The sequence below is a fragment of the Lissotriton vulgaris genome, unplaced genomic scaffold, assembly GCF_964263255.1.
Source record: "Lissotriton vulgaris unplaced genomic scaffold, aLisVul1.2 SCAFFOLD_1174, whole genome shotgun sequence".
Taxonomy (NCBI): Eukaryota; Metazoa; Chordata; class Amphibia; order Caudata; family Salamandridae; genus Lissotriton; species Lissotriton vulgaris.
The window spans coordinates 148,629-166,319 of record NW_028249365.1 but is presented as its reverse complement, the minus strand read 5'-3'; positions in this window follow the sequence as shown (position 1 = coordinate 166,319).

Here is a 17,691-nt window from a genome sequence, read left to right as displayed (position 1 = left end):
ACAAGTACAGGAGAATTAGTGGCCGCGTATGCAGTGACCACTGAAACTGAAGTTAAAGAAACACACCGTATTGACACACTGTCTGCTCAAGCGGCGGAGCTCATCGCTCTGACCCGAGCTTGTATTCTAGCCAAGAACAGAAATGTTAATATATACACTGATTCCCGCTATGCGTTCGGAGTCGTACACGACTTCGGAATGTTATGGCAAGAAAGAGGTTTCTTGACCTCTCATGGTGCCAAGATCCAACACGGTCCCCTCATTCAAGCACTATTAGAAGCAATACATTTGCCCTCGGGCATATCAGTCATGAAGTGTAAAGCACATACTAAGGTTACAGATTCTGTTTCCCAGGGTAACGACCTGGCAGACCAGACAGCAAAACATACAGCATTGACTCACACCCAGACTACTGATGTGACAAAGACAATAGTACCAACTCAGTGTATGTCAGTCAGGGATCCCACCCTAGATGTAATCGATATTCAGACACATGCTACTGCAGATGAAATAAAGAAATGGACTGAACTAGGAGGGATCCAGACAGATCAAGGATGGGTCACAAAGGGAAAATGTACATGGTTCCTCCCCGACTCAATGGTCCAAATCATGATAAATACAGCACATAGTCCTGCACATCTAGGAGAAAAAGCTATGTTAGACAGTTTACAGAATCTCTGGTACAACAAACACTTACGAGCAGCAGCAAAACAGAAAGTGCGTACTTGCATGATCTGTTGTCAGTTCAATCCAGGTAAAAGCGTTCCTGTAGAGCAAGGTGGATTTCATCCTCCCGATCACCCTTTTGAAGTCCTCCAGATGGATTATATCCAGATGGACCGTTGTCGAGGATTCAAATATGTCCTCGTAGTTGTTTGTGCACTTTCTCGTTGGACCGAAGCATACCCAGTCTCAGATTACACTGCCCCGACCACTGCCAAGCAGCTGGTTCGAGAATTCTTCCCACGATACGGCTTGCCTCGTGTCGTGTACTCAGATAACGGACAGCCATTCTCATCCGAACTCATGAAGCATGTCTCCCTTTTGCTAGGATATCAGTGGAGATTCCATTGTGTCCGACATCCAGAAGCCGCAGGCCTTGTAGAAAGGCATAACCAGACACTAAAGATCCGCCTTGCCAAAATATGCCAGGAGAAAGGGGTCGACTGGATAGTCGCCCTGCCAGTTGCACTGTTCTATATGAGAATGGTTGCCCATTCGAGATCAGGACTATCCCCGTACGAAGTGGTCTTTGGCAGACCACCGAATATGTGGGGGACGCCCATGCCTAAGAAAATTACTGATGTTGATTGTAACATGTTGACAGATTACCTTGCCTCCTTGATGTCTGCACTCCAATCATGTCGTTCACAGGTTGCCGCAGCCTTTCCTGACAACACTGATGTAAAGCCGCATGATGTCCGTCCTGGCGATCTGGTCTTAATTAGGAACTTCGACAGGAAAAGTCCGTTGGAGCCCCACTGGAAAGCGCCGAAGACCGTCCTTACCACGAGGACCGCAGTGAAGGTGGAGGGCAGAAAGGGGTGGGTCCACACGAGTCATATTAAACAATGCAACGAACTGAAACCAGACCCTGACTCGTCCACCCCCACCAAAGACTGTATTAAACCTAGTGACTTTAAAGTACCCGAACGAGAGAAAACTCCCCAAGAGGAGTATAAACAGAAACTTCGATCTAGCAAGTCAGACAGTTTAATTGTTTAAGTCCTCCCCTAGGTGAATCGGTTAAATAGTTTCTGACATGTATCCCCTAGATCGAGATAGAGAGAGAGAGAGAGAGAGACAATTCAAGAAACGTACCTATTGCAAATCGCTGCGTAGTCACTGTATAGTGACATTATTAATTATGTTTTTTCTAAGTCTTCTGATTATTGTTGCAAGTATACTGCTTCCCATCTATTACCCTATTTTCAAGCGTGAACAATCTGCTTACAATGTTTCTGCTGAACATTCTTTTAGTACATTACCCCCTCACGAATTATCTTACAGACTTGCGCTGCACAACAACACATTCATTAGCATGTTACATCACTCCCATCAGACAAGCAATGCTACCAACTGTTGGATATGTGGCCGACTCCCTCCCCACCAGAAATACAAGGGAGTTCTGCCCCTCTTTCCGTATCCGTTCACTCACAATGGCTCCTGTGGTGCATGGAGTAGATTGATTAATTCTTTAGATTCTGATATTGCTGTTACCCGCGAAGGGGGCTGGGTTTGGGGAAACCTGAATTCAGTTCTGTTCGACGTCTGTTACCCTGATAAAAGTGGACGATCCGTTAGAATAGGAACTGATCTAGAGAATGAAGTATATGGATTAGGAAATTACACAGTTAACCTTATGATCCTTACTATTGAGTCCGAAGCTGCACCCATTCTCCCCGCTATGTCAGTATTACCAGTCACTGGTCATCTTTGTGTTAGAAAGAAAGGTTCAGTACACTTAGGTCATAGTAAATGTACCACTGTGGTCGAATTCACTGATGAGGGTAGGTCCTCATTTCGAGCTACACGTCATTCCTACTTTGTTTGTGGCCATACCGCATACATACGTTTACCTCCAGATTGGGATGGTACCTGTTACATTGCTTTCCTTCTGCCCCCTGTTTTCCTAGCTCCTCCTGATTATCATAGAAATACAAATCTAGTAAAAGATAGATTCCGAAGAGATCTCCCGATTGTCGACTATACTGAAACGGCATGGGAGCAATACACAGATTTTAATAAAGGATTCTTTTTCTTCACAGGTCCCGTCCAAAACAGCAAATTAATACGTAGATTAACTAGAACACTTGAAGCAGTAGTACATGAAACTGCCTCTGCCCTAGGTAACTTAACAGAGGAGCAGTCTGCTATGCGGATTGTTGTCCTTCAAAATCGTCTCGTTATTGACGTCATCTTGGCAGATAGAGGTGGAGCTTGTAAGGTCATCGGGTCAAGTTGCTGTGTTTTCATTCCAGAAAACGCGCCATCTGTATACAAAGCTATTACACGTCTTCACAAAATTGCAAGTTTAATACATCAGAATCCAGGCACCTGGACTTGGTCCGGTTGGTTCTGGACAACGTTGACCGCTTGGGGATGGAAGATCCTATCCTTCCTAGGCATTGGCCTTGTCATAGTATTCAGTTGCTGCCTGTGCCTACAGTGTGGGCCGGCGATATGTGGACTGTGCGCCACATCGTGCATCGAACATTCCAGTTTTCTCTCAAACCGACAACGGAAGAGAGACGAGCAAATTATGTTACAAGAACAGACTGATCGATTCATGATGATCGAAATATCATGAAGGGTCCGTAGGGAACAAGGAGGGAATGAGGAAATATAAATTTTTGGTCAAGTTATGTTCCCTATCGTGTACCCCACCTTCTCCATGTACGAGTTTAAAGTGCATGTAACTTCCCTCCTGTGCCAGCTATGAAGACGCAAATACATTTGCGTCCAACGTTAACATGTCCTCTTTCAGACCCACCCTGAATGGGTTGAATAGTCCGTTCCTAAGTATGCCATGCCAACGTCTTTTTGTGGTGTACTTTACACGTTTTTCAGCTCTGGCAAAGTAGGCCCTGAATTTTTGCCATCGAGCTTTTTCTTCTGCCTTCTGACTCTGAAAGCCTCAGCCCAGGCTGGCCAGGCTGCCCCCGTACCTGTGAACTCTGCCTTACTTCCAGCGCGACCCTCCGCGCTTAGCTCAGCCTGCTGCCTGCCAAGAATGAATTCAACCTTCGAGTTATCTGTTTCCTCTCCGAAGATGCATCCCTGCCTACTAGTTTAAGTAAACATTCCCCCAGCTGCAGAGCAAAAGGGCCTGGCCTTACTGTTTCTGTGCAAGTAATTCATAGCCTCTGTTACCACGCTACCATGGAAGGCCCATGCCCCCACGCTTCTCATGCAGACTCTTAGGCGCTTATACACGCACTCACAGTCAGTATAGAATAGCTTCTGCCCCAGAGACCTTTCCGCCCAGATAGTTCAGTTCCTAAACATCAGATATCAGATATGATAGAAGCACAAGTTGATCTGACATGCCAGACTTCTGTCTCTTTCCGTCAGTTTAAATGTCAAGTCCCCAGCACCCCCCAGCTTCACGTCAATCACACGTCATGCAGCTGCGCGCGCATCCAGGCCTCAGATTTCTGCTGACATTGCAAGATTCTGCTCCTGTTGCCACCCACTTATGACACCTACCTGTGACGTTTCTAGCACACACTTCTATGTTCACGCCTCCTAATTACGTATCATGACCACGTGTGTGTTTTATCTTGTTTCTCTCAGCTGTTACGCCTTCTGCATTGACTTCTATTGTGTATATTAAGTATAAAAGTAATGTAATGTCAATAAAATATTGCTCTATCCCTTCCTGAACCCTTTGTGGTTGCAGGAACCTGATATCCAGTTCCGGAACGATTCCTTTTTAAGGAATAAAACCCCTAAGAACTCTAACACCACGGACTCTGTTTCTTTCTTTTCCGATTGAGTTATTATTGATTAAGTACTTACCTGCATAGAAATTAAGATGGTAAATTAAATATTTACGACATTGCCTTGTGGGACGAAGTATTTTGCACCACATGTGTTATGATTGCTAATCAAGGAAAGGTTTCATGTTGTTGTTCTATTGTACCCTGCCTTCCTCTCCTTACATGTTAAGATTCAGGGACCCTCTTATGTTTTTGCAGTCTTGAGCGATATCTCCTTGAGATATACTGCCCCGTCTTTTTCCAAATTTTACCAGGTGCATGAATGCACCCAGTCTAATCATGTGTGTTTTCACACATGTGTCTCCTACTTAAAGCAGGACTCTGGGTCCAGCACATTACTCACCATTTCAAACTCAAAGACATAGAATGACCGATAAGTGGGGTGGAGTTACTGTCTGGAATCGGTAACTCCACAGCTCCACCTCAAATTTTTCGTCAACTTCAAATCAGGCCTGAAATAGGATAGTAATAGCACATTCTCACATTTGCCAAGCAAGTGATACATCTGGAGAAGAATCCACCAGTGAAGGACTGGGCTATTCTAAGGCCCAGCGGTGCCAGGGAACAACACCTGAAACCTTCGTGGGTTACCTGTTCCGGAGTACAAATCACAGAGACACGGGACACTTCCTTCGGCGTCAAAGATCAGCGTTTATTTACTGCAGGGATACAGCGATCGCAAGAAGTACACAATGTGTAGGTTCTGAGAGACTGCTTCGAATTGCAAAAGTGGGTCGCTCCTTTTATACACATTTTCGTCATTGCACAGCATGGCGAACAAAAGGTTACAACTCAGTTCCCGCAGTAAACTTCAAAAGGGTTGCTTTCATGTTTTCAGGAGCCCGGAACATAATTACAGTAACATCGCCGGTTCCCAACTGTAAAAGCACATTATCCCACCATTAGGCACATTCCATTCAGGCTGTAAACGAGCTAAGAGAAGAGACAGAAAAGGTGCAAGGAAGACAAAGACAGACAACAGATTGAAAAAGAGTGTAGGGGCAATATCGGAAGCATGATTGCAGGATCAAAGGATTCATGCCTAATGCATGCACGGCTGAAACAATAGACCGGCACGGCAAGATGAGCCTCGAGCGGAGCCATCTGCCTTTGCTGTGTCATCCCCCTCGTCATAAAGACACCCTCAAAGGAACATGTGTCTTCCGCAAGAGCTTGGGAATCCCAGGGTCACGAAGCGGACAGTGTCCGTTCGCTGGCTACTTGAGGGCAAGAAACAAAATGGATGCCGTATCTAAAATGGAACCCGTGGGTTCAGATGGAGAAACCCACGAATAAGACGAACGGTGCAAAGTAGTGTAGCGAAAACGCGTACACCCACTAAACTCGTCATTTGCGGTTCATAGATATCAAACTCGTCCATATTCGAACAAGTCAAAAACGTCATTACGATTCTCACAGAACCTCAGACGCTCCTTTTGCCCTCATGTAGGCAAGCACTAGTTGATATCAGAATCGATCTCGATATTCATCAGATCGTTCAGATGTTGCTGCAACATTATTCTATCCATCAATGCTTCTTTGGTAACAGATGGCCGTCTTATACACGTTGTAGCACAGAGGCCACATAAGGCAGGACCACACTGCACGCAAAGACAACACGTGAACAGAAACGCCACAACAACCCCTACGATCATCAGAATCTTCCAACCCCAAGTCCACATCAGGCCCCAAAACCATCCTAGTAGCGTCCAATCACCTACGTCCACGTGTATGGACTCGGAGATCTTATGCAACTTCGAGATGGCTTGATATACAGTTGGAGCATTATCAGGAATGAAAATACAGCAACTCGAATGGATCACCTTGCACACACCACCTCTATCTGCAAGAACAATGTCTAGAACCATACGGTTCTGCAACGTCATAAGCCTATCCGCCTGAAGCTCTGCTGTCAGATTACCAAGAGCACTTGCAGTTATGTTAGCAGTCGATTCTACCACACAAGTCAATTGTCTCAGATTCCTACTATTGACCATAGGTCCCCAAAACGGCAGGAAACCCTTAAAGAAGTCTCCTGCTTCTTGACCGGCAGTGTCCTCTTTGCTAATAACGCCTCTCACAACTCTAGTCTTGTGATAGTCCGAGGCAACTGTGAAAGTCGGTGGAAAAAGATTCGCAATATGACAGGTGCCCGAGAAGTCACGGGGCAACCACGTATATGCGCGATCATAACATACAAAGTAGGTACCCTTGGCAGTCAGGAAAACAGGGGAAGAGAGCATTGGTAAAACATACGTTTCAGTACAAGCACTCTTCCCAAGCTGAGCTCTCGGATTTCGACCAAGACCTTGCAAGCAGAAATTACCGAGGTGGGGTACGATCCAGATCGGAGACGAGCTCTTAAGCTGTCTATCACCCACTGACATACTATACTCAGCCTCACTCAGATCCTTGTATGCTCGCACCTCTTCCTCCGGAATAAGCGACGCATCAAAAATATCTCTATCTAAGTCAGCAATCGCTACTGCCAAAGTCTTGTGGTACGGGCCGGGACCAAGGTCTGCAGAGCGTGGCTCTCGATGGGGGTAGGAATCTAGTGCACTACGGAACATAGTTTGGAATGCCCGAGCTGACCCCTGGGAGCTGTAAGGAAGAACCAAATACGGAATACCCTTATCCATGGTATGTGGCATTAACCCACACACCCAACAGTTAGTAGTATTCATCCCCAACTGATGCTGATGTAGGAGCTGGACAAAGGAGTTGTTCATGAATTCCGCACGTCTAACCTGTTCATGTTGGGACAGAGGATGAAAGGAATGTGGAGAAACAGTGGGAATAGAATTCAGTTCAGGAGGAGAAGAAGAAGTAGGTGAAGTGGAAGGCAATAACGACTGTATTCCAAAATACACTCCACCCACCAGTAGCATAGAAACAGTCAGAAACAGCAGGAATACCTGAAACAGAAAACATTTTGTTCGTACAACCTTATGCAATTTTGATCTTTGCGCCGACATCCTCTCTACTTCCGACAGCTTAGAGAACTCCATCCTCTAAAAACCGTCCGTAACGTTCTTGACGCACTTCGTTCTGAGTAGCGATTATCAATTCCCAGGAGTTCCCAGGAATCGACAAAAGTAACCGACCTAGTGTCAGGAACCTGCTAAACAGAAGGAAGTACCCGCACGGCCCTACGGTCAACCCGGATGAAAGGTTTTCTGTTTAACAAACGTTCAATTTAATACAAGTCTCCTAGCTGTACAAAAAGAGGAATACACGTGAAAAAGAACCCAAAAATCAATAAAATATGCAATTGTTCATAATGTTCGTAGCAACAGTAGGGGGGTAATATGAATTCAAAAACAAAAAGGGATTTTTTTATTAGTCTTTGTCATGTGAACGAAGAAAATATCGACTTCTTCCAGGTCGAGTTTGCTCTTCAAATAACTGTTCAGATTGCGAAACAGTGTTCAATCGATCAGATGACAGTTCAGACCTTGAATTCTCCAATGCTGACGATTCAACAGATGTATCTGGCTGCGCTGAATTGTTTCCTACAGGTTGAGCATCACTGAACGGCACATAACGTAGAGGGGTCTCGGTTTCCGTTGCGGCAATTCCAGTTCTGACCCAGTTATCTGCTGGCAAAGGAATTGGGACTTTCTTTGTATGAGTGGCATGCACCCAATTCTTCCTGCCTTCCAATCGAACTGCAGTCCTTGTCGCCAGCAGAACTTGAAAGGGTCCCACAAATCTTGGCTCGAGATTACGCTTTTTCCCAAAGTTGCGGGTGACTACCCAGTCACCCGGTTGGAGCCGATGTCCAGGACCCTCTGTCTGTGCCGGTAGAGCTTCAAAGACCTGTTGATAAATTAACCTCAATTTAGCAGTCAGATCATAAAGATAATCAATCAACATTGGATATTCGAGACTATCAAATGCCTTAGGCCTCGGAACTCCCCAAATGTTCGCAGGACGGCCGAACACAATCTCATATGGGCTAAGCCCTACTCGAGAGTGCACAGTCGCCCTGGTCGACAAGAGAGCTAGAGGCAGGGCATCGGGCCATGACAGACCAGTCGTCGCTTGAATCTTAGCAAGATTCAGTTTCAGAGTGCCATTGTACCCTTCCACTAAACCTGCTGACTGGGGATGATTGGCGCTATGGAATTTCTGCCGTATTCCAAGGCCCTTACACACACTCTTCATCACACTCCCCACAAACTCACTTCCGTTATCCGACCATACGATCCGTGGCATTCCATACCGAGGAAAGTATTCCTTCAGTAGGACTTTCGCTGTGGACAGGGCAGTATTATCTTTAAGAGGATAGGCCTCAATCCATCTGGAGAACGCGCAAACCACAACCAAAACATATTTCAGGTTATTGCATCTCTCCATATGGATGAAGTCCAATTGGATAACTTCAAAGGGACATGTAGGAGGAGCAAAATGACCAGGTGGAGTGGGGTTGCCCTTGCCAGGATTATACATCATACATACCATACAATTCTTAACCACTCTCTCAGCACACTTAGCAATACCATCATTCTTCCATACAGGAGACAACAACTTACATATACCTTTCGCGCTAATATGTGACAAGCCGTGAGCCATAGTCACAACGGCTAGCACATATGCATCCGGTAACATCCACCTCTGACATTCTGACAAATCAACCCAACATCCATGCGCGTCTAACTTTCCCGTGCTTTCTTTCCACTTAGTCTTTTCAATCTCGGTAGCCTCATTCTGAATCGCTTTCACACTCTCAACAGTGTCCTCACACATACCAGTCTCCGTCGGCCACCTCACTGAACTCGTAACGTACATTCGGGTTGCAAGATTCTTAGCTGTTTCCTTAGCAATCTCATCCGCAAACGCATTACCACGACCAACATCATCCGTAACCTTTCGGTGCGCGCTGCATTTAATGATTGCCACCTGCTTAGGCAATGTAAGTGCATCCAAAAGATCGTTCACGAGCTGTCCGTGTTGGATCTTCGTACCATGCGATGTCATAAATCCTCTTTCTCTCCACAATCGACCAAAGCTATGAGCAACGCCAAATGCATATTGACTATCAGTAAACACATTCACTCGCTTTCCTTTAGACAAAACACACGCTCTCGTTAACGCAATCAACTCTGCCGCTTGCGCTGAATTCTGACTCAATCTCGCAGTTTCCACAACCGTACTCAATGTCACCACAGCATACGCAGTCGTCACATCAACATTCGGCAACTTAAAACATGAACCATCAACATACAGAGTACCATCGGGATCTGCCTGTCAAGGTTAGCAGCGGACAAGTAATCCAAGTGAAGAACACACAAGCCACTAACCTGAGGTGTCTAGCCAGCGGGGACCACGGCGAGATGATAGTCTTCCCTATACCCGATAGCACTGACCCTCCCCGTGTGACATACACACCGGAGACAGGTAGTCCTCCAGGTAAGGGGAAGGATAGTTGATCGGGGAAGGTTGTTGTGAAGACACCCCTCAAGGTCTGGTCTAAGACTTCGGATGACTTCAAGGCACAACACTTTCTGGAAACACAAGAACACTTGTTTCCAGGGGGAAGATGCCAAAGTTGTTGCATATATATATATATATATATAACCAAGTATTCACTTACTGATAACCACCGCTTGTAACAGCCTGAAGTCTGGGAAAGGATGATGACTCAAGTTCAAGCGGAAGGTGGGCTGTTAACTCACAGCTCGATCCATGGAAAGAATTAAGTCTAAGTGAATAGCACCGAGTAGTTAGATTCACTACCGGTGGGAAGATTTGCTCAGTCTCTAAATAGTTCAACTATCCTCAGGGTTGATCCGAAGGAAAAGTAGAAAACTACACTATGATAGCACGGCCGTGCTAAATGTCATGTGTTTGAATTCTACTTACGGGAAATGAACAAAGTATCTTGGCGTCCTCAGCGGGAAGGAAAGCGTCCGCGCACACCCAACCCTCGGCGTCCTCAGCGGGAAGGAAAGCGTCCGTGCACACCCAACACTCGGCGTCCTCAGCGGGAAGGAAAGCGTCCGCGCACACCCAACGCTCGGCGTCCTCAGCGGGAAGGAAAGCGTCCGCGCACACCCAACACTCGCAACTCAAGAAAAGCTAGTTCCAAACACGGTCGTAAAACCGGAAGGATTGACAAGCACTCGGTGATGGGAAAAGAGTGTTTTTATACACTCCCAGAGGGCGTGGACCGTTTCGCCAGGCCCCAGGGCTTTCTGGGAGATGTAGTGCTGCAGCGGTATTTCCTTATACTACCTCTCCAGCTATGGGTAATCGCTACAGAACCCCCTCTCCAGGATCGCCGACCCGGCGGTTGACCAGGCTTCCCTGGATTCTGCAGATGAAACTGAGCTACCAATTCGGGGCAGTGGAGATTCTGCTCTGGTTCCCATGTTCTCTCCTCAACCCCAAATCCTTTCCAACCAACCAAATACTGCACTCTGCCCCAATGGATCCGTGAATCCAACAACTCTTCTACCTCGTATTCCTCCAACCCCTCCACCAACACCGGGGAAGGATGAACGGGTAATCTAGTGTCCACGGGACGGGACAAGGCAGGAGTAGGGAGACGTGAAAAACAGGATGGATCCTCCAGTTCTGGGGAATAGACAATTTCAGTGCCACAGGGTTGATGACCTCCTCAACACTATAGGGACCAATGTATCTAGGTTTGAGTTTGCTAATACCCCGGAGATGAATGTTTTTAGTGTTAAGCCATACCTTGTCCCCCACCTGGTAGACCGGTTCTGGAGTGCGTTTCTTGTCGGCGTAGCGTTTCTGGAAGGCCTGAGCTTCCGCCCAGTGGTGCTTCGCATCTATCTGGACAGCCTGAAGATGCGCATGATGTTCTTGAATACTGGGCAGGTTGGTTGATACTGGCCAATCGAATGGAAGTATGTTCGGATGATACCCAAGAAGGCAAAAGAAAGGGGAACAACCCAGGGTGGAGTGGTCAGAGTTATTATACGTGAATTCCGCTAGCCATAGGAGGGTGACCCAATCCGTCGAGTTTTGCAAAGTGAAGCAACGCAGATATTGCTCAATAGTTTGGTTGAGCCTCTCCGTTTTGCCATCTGTCTGCGGGTGGTAACTTGTAGAGAGCCTGACATCAATAGCTAAAGATTCACAAAGGGCTTTCCAAAAACGGGATGTGAATTGAGCCCCTCTGTCGGTAATGAAGACTCTCGGAATGCCATGTGCCCTGATGAGATGCTGCAATATAACCATGGCCAGTTCCGCGGATGTGGGTAGACCCTCCAAAGGTACAAAATGACCCATTTTGGTCAAGTGATCCACAATCACCAGTACAGTCGTTTTTCCTTGACATAATGGCATCTCCACGATGAAGTCCATTGAGACCGTATGCCAAGGTTTAGGGGGTACAGGAATGGGACGTAGCAGACCCGTAGGTCTGGTGTGTTTGGCTTTACCTTGGGTGCACACTGAACAGTTCCTTACGTATTTCTTGACATCATTTCATAAGGTAGGCCACCAGAATGATCGCTCTATGGTAGCGATAGTCTTGTACACCCCCCAATGTCCACCTAACACAGAATCATGTGCCCAATTGAGCACCTGCATTTGCAACCCAGGGTCTGGCACATACAAGGCCTGGCGGTAGTACAGGAGTTCATCTGTTTGCGACCGCCATTGGGGTTCTTCTTGAAGCCATGTTTGGACATCGACATCCGTTAAAGCCACTCTTATATCCTCGATAAAGTCTGTGGAGGTGAGCAAAGCAATGGTGTTTTCGGGAAAGGACTTTTCAGGCAGGATGTATGATGGTTCCACGGGGACTTCTGACTGGGTCTCTTGAGTGTCTTGATTCCTGGAGAGGGCATCGGCTTTTCCATTTTGAGGGCCGGGACGATACTTGATGACAAAATCGTAATCAGAGAAAAAGAGAGTCCATCTCAATTGCCGAGGAGTGAGAGCCTTTGCTGTTTTCAAGAATAACAAGTTCCAATGGTCAGTAAAGATTTCGATGGTATGTCGTGCTCCTAGCAGGTAATGTCGCCATTCCTCACAACCCCTCTTGATGGCAAGCAGCTCTTTGTCGGTAATAGAATAATTGATTTCACTAGGACTGAGTTTCTTTGAGTAGAATGCCACCGGGTGGATTTGTCCTGTTTCAGGGTGGCGTTGCGAGAGCACCCCCCCCCCCCCCAAGGCATACTGTGATGCATCGGTTTCCAAAATGAATGGAAGCTGGACATCGGGATGCCGCAATATGGGGGCCTGGGTGAATCTGTCTTTAAGGAGACGGAAAGACTGTTCCGCTTCCTCACCCCACTTGAAGGGAACGTTTTTCTTTAACAGATTGGAAATGGGGTGGATGATTTTAGAGAAGTCTTTAATAAAACGTCTATAATAGTTCGCAAAGCCGAGGAAACTCTGCACCGATTTCACGTCTTGTGGGGTTTTCCAATTCGTGATGGCCTCGACCTTCCCACTTTCCACTGCCAATGAAGTGTTTTTTAGGTCAACACGACCCTTCGTTTCTTCTTCAGCTCTTAGATAACAATCATGTGGTGGTACATCATCTGATTCCATATTAGTCTGCAACAAGGTCGCCGGATTCAGCACATTACAACGCTTTATTTGTATATGACTTGCCAAAAGTGTCAAATCGTAACCAGACAACCTTGCGCTCGTCAAATGTTGAGTTTTCGTTCGATTCAAGAGAGTGTCAACTGCATGCGGAACCATCACCGTAAGCATATTATCCATGACCAGGCCTGCAGATTGCCGGATGGACACCGCAGCTGCCGCTGTCGCTCTTAGACAACTCGGCAATGCTCTAGCTACTGGGTCCAAGGTCGAGGAAAAATATGCACATGGACGCTGCTTACCGCCAAATTGTTGCGTCAAAACACTCAACGCACAACCTTCCCTCTCGTGAACGTATAGTGTAAACGGCTTACTGTAGTCAGGAGTACCTAACACAGGAGCCGAACACAACGCATCACGCAATTCAGAAAAACTTTTCTGACATTCTTCAGTCCATGGCAAAGGAGTCGGAACATCCTTGCACGTGAGAGCTAACAATGGCTTTGCTAGCAATGAAAAATTTGGAATCCATTGCCTGCAGTATGACGTGATACCTAGAAAGGCACGCACATCTCTCTGAGTTGTTGGCACAGTCATTCGAGCAATCGCTGCAATTCTTTCCGGGGTCAACCTTCTTCCCTCCTTTGACAATAAGTGACCTAAATAGGTTACTTCTTCACAACAATATTGTAGCTTAGAAGGTGACACCTTGTGATGTAAGTCACATAGATGCTGTAACCGCGATACTGTAGCAGTTTTGCAAATCTGCTTAGTGTCAGCAGCCACTAACAGATCATCGACGTACTGAATCAAGGCCGCACCAGCTGGTAACACAAATGCGTCAAGTTGACTCTTAAGAGCCTGGCTGTAGATCGATGGACTCTCACAGTAGCCCTGAGGAGCGCGTTTAAACCTGAAGCTGCGACCACCTAATGAGAAGCCGAATAGATCTCTGCTTTCCTCAGCAATCGGAATGCTAAAGAAAGCATTCTTCAGATCGATTACCGAGACTCAAGAGGCAGAGGCTGGAATCAGAGTCAGCAAAGCTGTAATGTCAGGCACCACAGGAAATTGTGGAATCACAATTTTATTTACCTCTCTCAAATCAATGACAAAACGGTACACAGGAGGCTTGGATGGATCAGTTCGTTTCAAAATAGGTAACACAGGACTATTACACACATTTCCCCGAGTTTCCTCAATAACATCCTTCTTGATCAAGTCATAAATGATCGCTAATAGCGCTCGTTCACCATCAAGAGAGATACGATACTGGGGGATACGTGGTAATCGCACATTCGATTTCAATTGGACAACATAAGGTGATATGTCCAGCAGGCCCACATCATTGGGACCTGTTGCCCACAAAGACTCAGGAAGAGAACTCAATTCCGGTGGGAGCTTATCAGTTGACAAGTACATAGGAGAGATCACTCTCTGACCCAATGTAAGCTCCACTCCCGCAGGAGAACAATACAGAGTCGCATATAACCGCTTCAATAAATCCAGGCCCAAAAGATTCTCACCACAACCAGTAGTTCAAATCAAAGGAGCCTCTAGCTCACGCAGCCCAATTGTAAGGGGCAAAGGGCTAGAAACTGGATTGCTAACCGGGGCGCCAGAGAATCCAACGGAAACATTAGTTAAGCCAGACAAAGGTGCGCCAGGGAGTTTCGAATGCATGATGGAACTTTTCGCTGCACCAGTGTCCAACAGAAAAGGCTCAACTACGCCCGATGTGGCAACTGCGACGTAAGGCCCTCTCTGATCAACCAGAACTGATACTACTCCCTCTCTTTGTCTATGGCTGTCCTAGTAATTACCATCAGCATCAATGTCATGCTCGACGTAATAGTCGTCCACATGATACTGTGCAGATCTACCAGACGATGAATCGCGCTGATCAAAGCAATTGTTCGAGTCTGATGAAGTAGTAGAACGCTCATTCTGATTTTGAGAGACACCGCGACCTCTACCACGAGATGCCTGTTGAGGACCACTACGACCTCCTCGAGCCGAAACACCATTATTTCGGTCACGTAAAACCAGACAATTAAACTTCAAATGGCCCTCACCCCTACAATATGCGCATTGATTATACCCCAACATAGATCTTGGTGTAGAGGAGTCAGTACGCGACTGCGTCCTAGAAGACTGTGATTGCGATCGATTTTGCTGTTGTGAGTCATTTTGATTCGAGCGCGGAGGATACGCTTGCTGCAACAAAACCTTTGTTTTAAGCTCCTTCGTTTTCTTATCTGCACGATCACTTTCTTCCTTCTCTCTATTTTCATAATATTGAGCCATGGCTAATATTTGAGCAGTGGTAGAAACAGCCCACGAACTTTCGGAATTTTTCAATTTGTTGCTTAGTTCGGGCAACAAATTTGACACAAATTTATCAACAAACCGTCGCTGACCTCCCTCAGTGCTCATGTCCTGACCACTATGATCGATAAATGCCTCCTCAAATCTGGTAAAGAAATCGGAGACACTCTCGTCTTTCTTTTGCTTGCACGCAGACAGTTTATCCCAGTTAACTCTCATTGCTGGCATAAGTGTCTTCATAAGTGTAATGATTCTTTGGGGCAGAGCCGTAATTAACTGTTCAGGCTTAGCCCCACCAACTTGTAGTGCGTCAGCCGCTACAAGTGCGGCCCAATCACCGCCTAACTCAGCTGCGTGATTCTCTTGACAGATTTTCGCCCAAATCGGTTGCGGTACTACGTTACCAAACAACATGTCAATATCGGCAAGGTTCATAATAGTAGCATCCACAAGTTGGGATAACTCCTTATAATACCCTGCCGGATTTTTCCGGGGGTCAGGCAAAGATTGTTTCACCTGCAAAACTTCCGACCGCTTCCATGGGAGGTGTATCCAGACTCTCTGGAAGTGTGGCGGAATTGCAGGATTAGCAGCAGCATCACCTGGCATCCACACTGGGGGAACTTCTCGCATGGGATACTGACCAGGTTGTGCTTTCCACTCCTCAGTGTCGTCATCAAACAATACTCGAGGATGCACTGTAGATCGAAAAGCTAACAGACGCTCTAAAGCACGTCAGACATTACCACCCACAATCATACCGTTCGAAAACTGATTCTGGAGTTCAGTCATTTCGGGCGGTACATTGTCTACCTCATCATTATCCCACTCCTCTCTTAAGGATTTACACATTTCCTAAAATACGAATCTTTGTGTGGGCTCATTAAACTGAGAGAACGTGTCTAAAACTATGCGCAGTACTTAGCAGGATGCCTAATCCATTTACGTGTCATTTTCACTAACGTCTCACTCTCCCTACCACCAGGAATTTGACTTTGTCTCTGAGAGACATCAGAAACATTGGACCCAAGTATCGGTCCGAACAGTGGAGAGTAAAGATTAGCCACAGCATTAGGTATGCGACTACGGACAGAAGGAGAAGAGGAGAGAAGTACAGGGGCAACAACATGAGGACTGAACGTAGGAGCAGTAGGAGTAGCCAAGACAGCATAAGTAGCAGGAACAATAGACTGAGAAGGTATAGGCAGTGGAGCAGTAGGAAGAAGGGTAGGTAAGGGAGCAGGGACAACTTGAGGAACAAGAGGATTCGGAAGGACAGGACCAACGGCGGGCTGACCAGCAGCTGCCGGAACAACAGGTTGAGGGACAGGAGGAACCACAGGGGCTGTAGTATCCTGTGCATAAGGAGGTGGTGATTTCAGTAGATAGGACAGCAAAGGGTCCTCTACCGCTTCTTCTCCCTTTTTATCAGAACTCGACGGTAAAACCGGATAACATTTATCCACCGCCATATGATGCAGTCTAGCAAAAACTTCCTTTTCCTTCTCGTCTTTGTCTCGCTGATACTGTTCTGCATTTCGCATCACCGTAATAATACCTTCTCTCTTATTTTTCTTAATCTGTTTGATTTCTTTCCGCTTGGCCTCTTTGCGCCATAACCGAAAGGAATCAAACATGGCCGGCCTAGCTTTCTTTTTAAACAATTTTGCTTCATGATTATCTAAAATTGCAGTTTCGAAACTACCATGGGGTGGCCAACTAAGGACACCATCATCTTTAGTATAATGGATCCAATATTCATTATATACGATAGGGCCTACTCCGTGGCGACTATAGAGCTCATAAATCGGAGTTCCGACTGGAGGTATCGGACATGAGTCCTCCAACCGGGAATCCGTACTGCAACATTTAAGGAAACCAAACAAAGTACTACGGCCAGGCATCGTGCACACTAACCGAGTTTACAAACTTCAAGGGTTATCGAATTACGTTGTCCTCGCAAAAATGCAAGACCCTCGGTTTTTGGCAATTGCAATCGTCAAATAAAAAACTCAACAACTAAGAACCAACAACTAAGAACCACAAATGCAATGGAACCATGCAAACAACCAAGTTTCAACAACAACAACCAAGGTTTCTGGGAGCGACCCACAAATACTTAACTGGAAGAACAATGGCGTCACCAGGAAGGCCCGTCTATCGTCTCGCCGTACAAAGGACTACACCAGGCGCCAAAACAGGTCGACAGTCAGGGCATCAGTCCGTCGCAGCCGTCAGGAGGCGGGAATCTTCGCGGGAAAAGTCTTCGGCCCACCTATTTCGACAACAGGATCGATGAAGCGGGGTGCACCTTCCCTCGGAGATT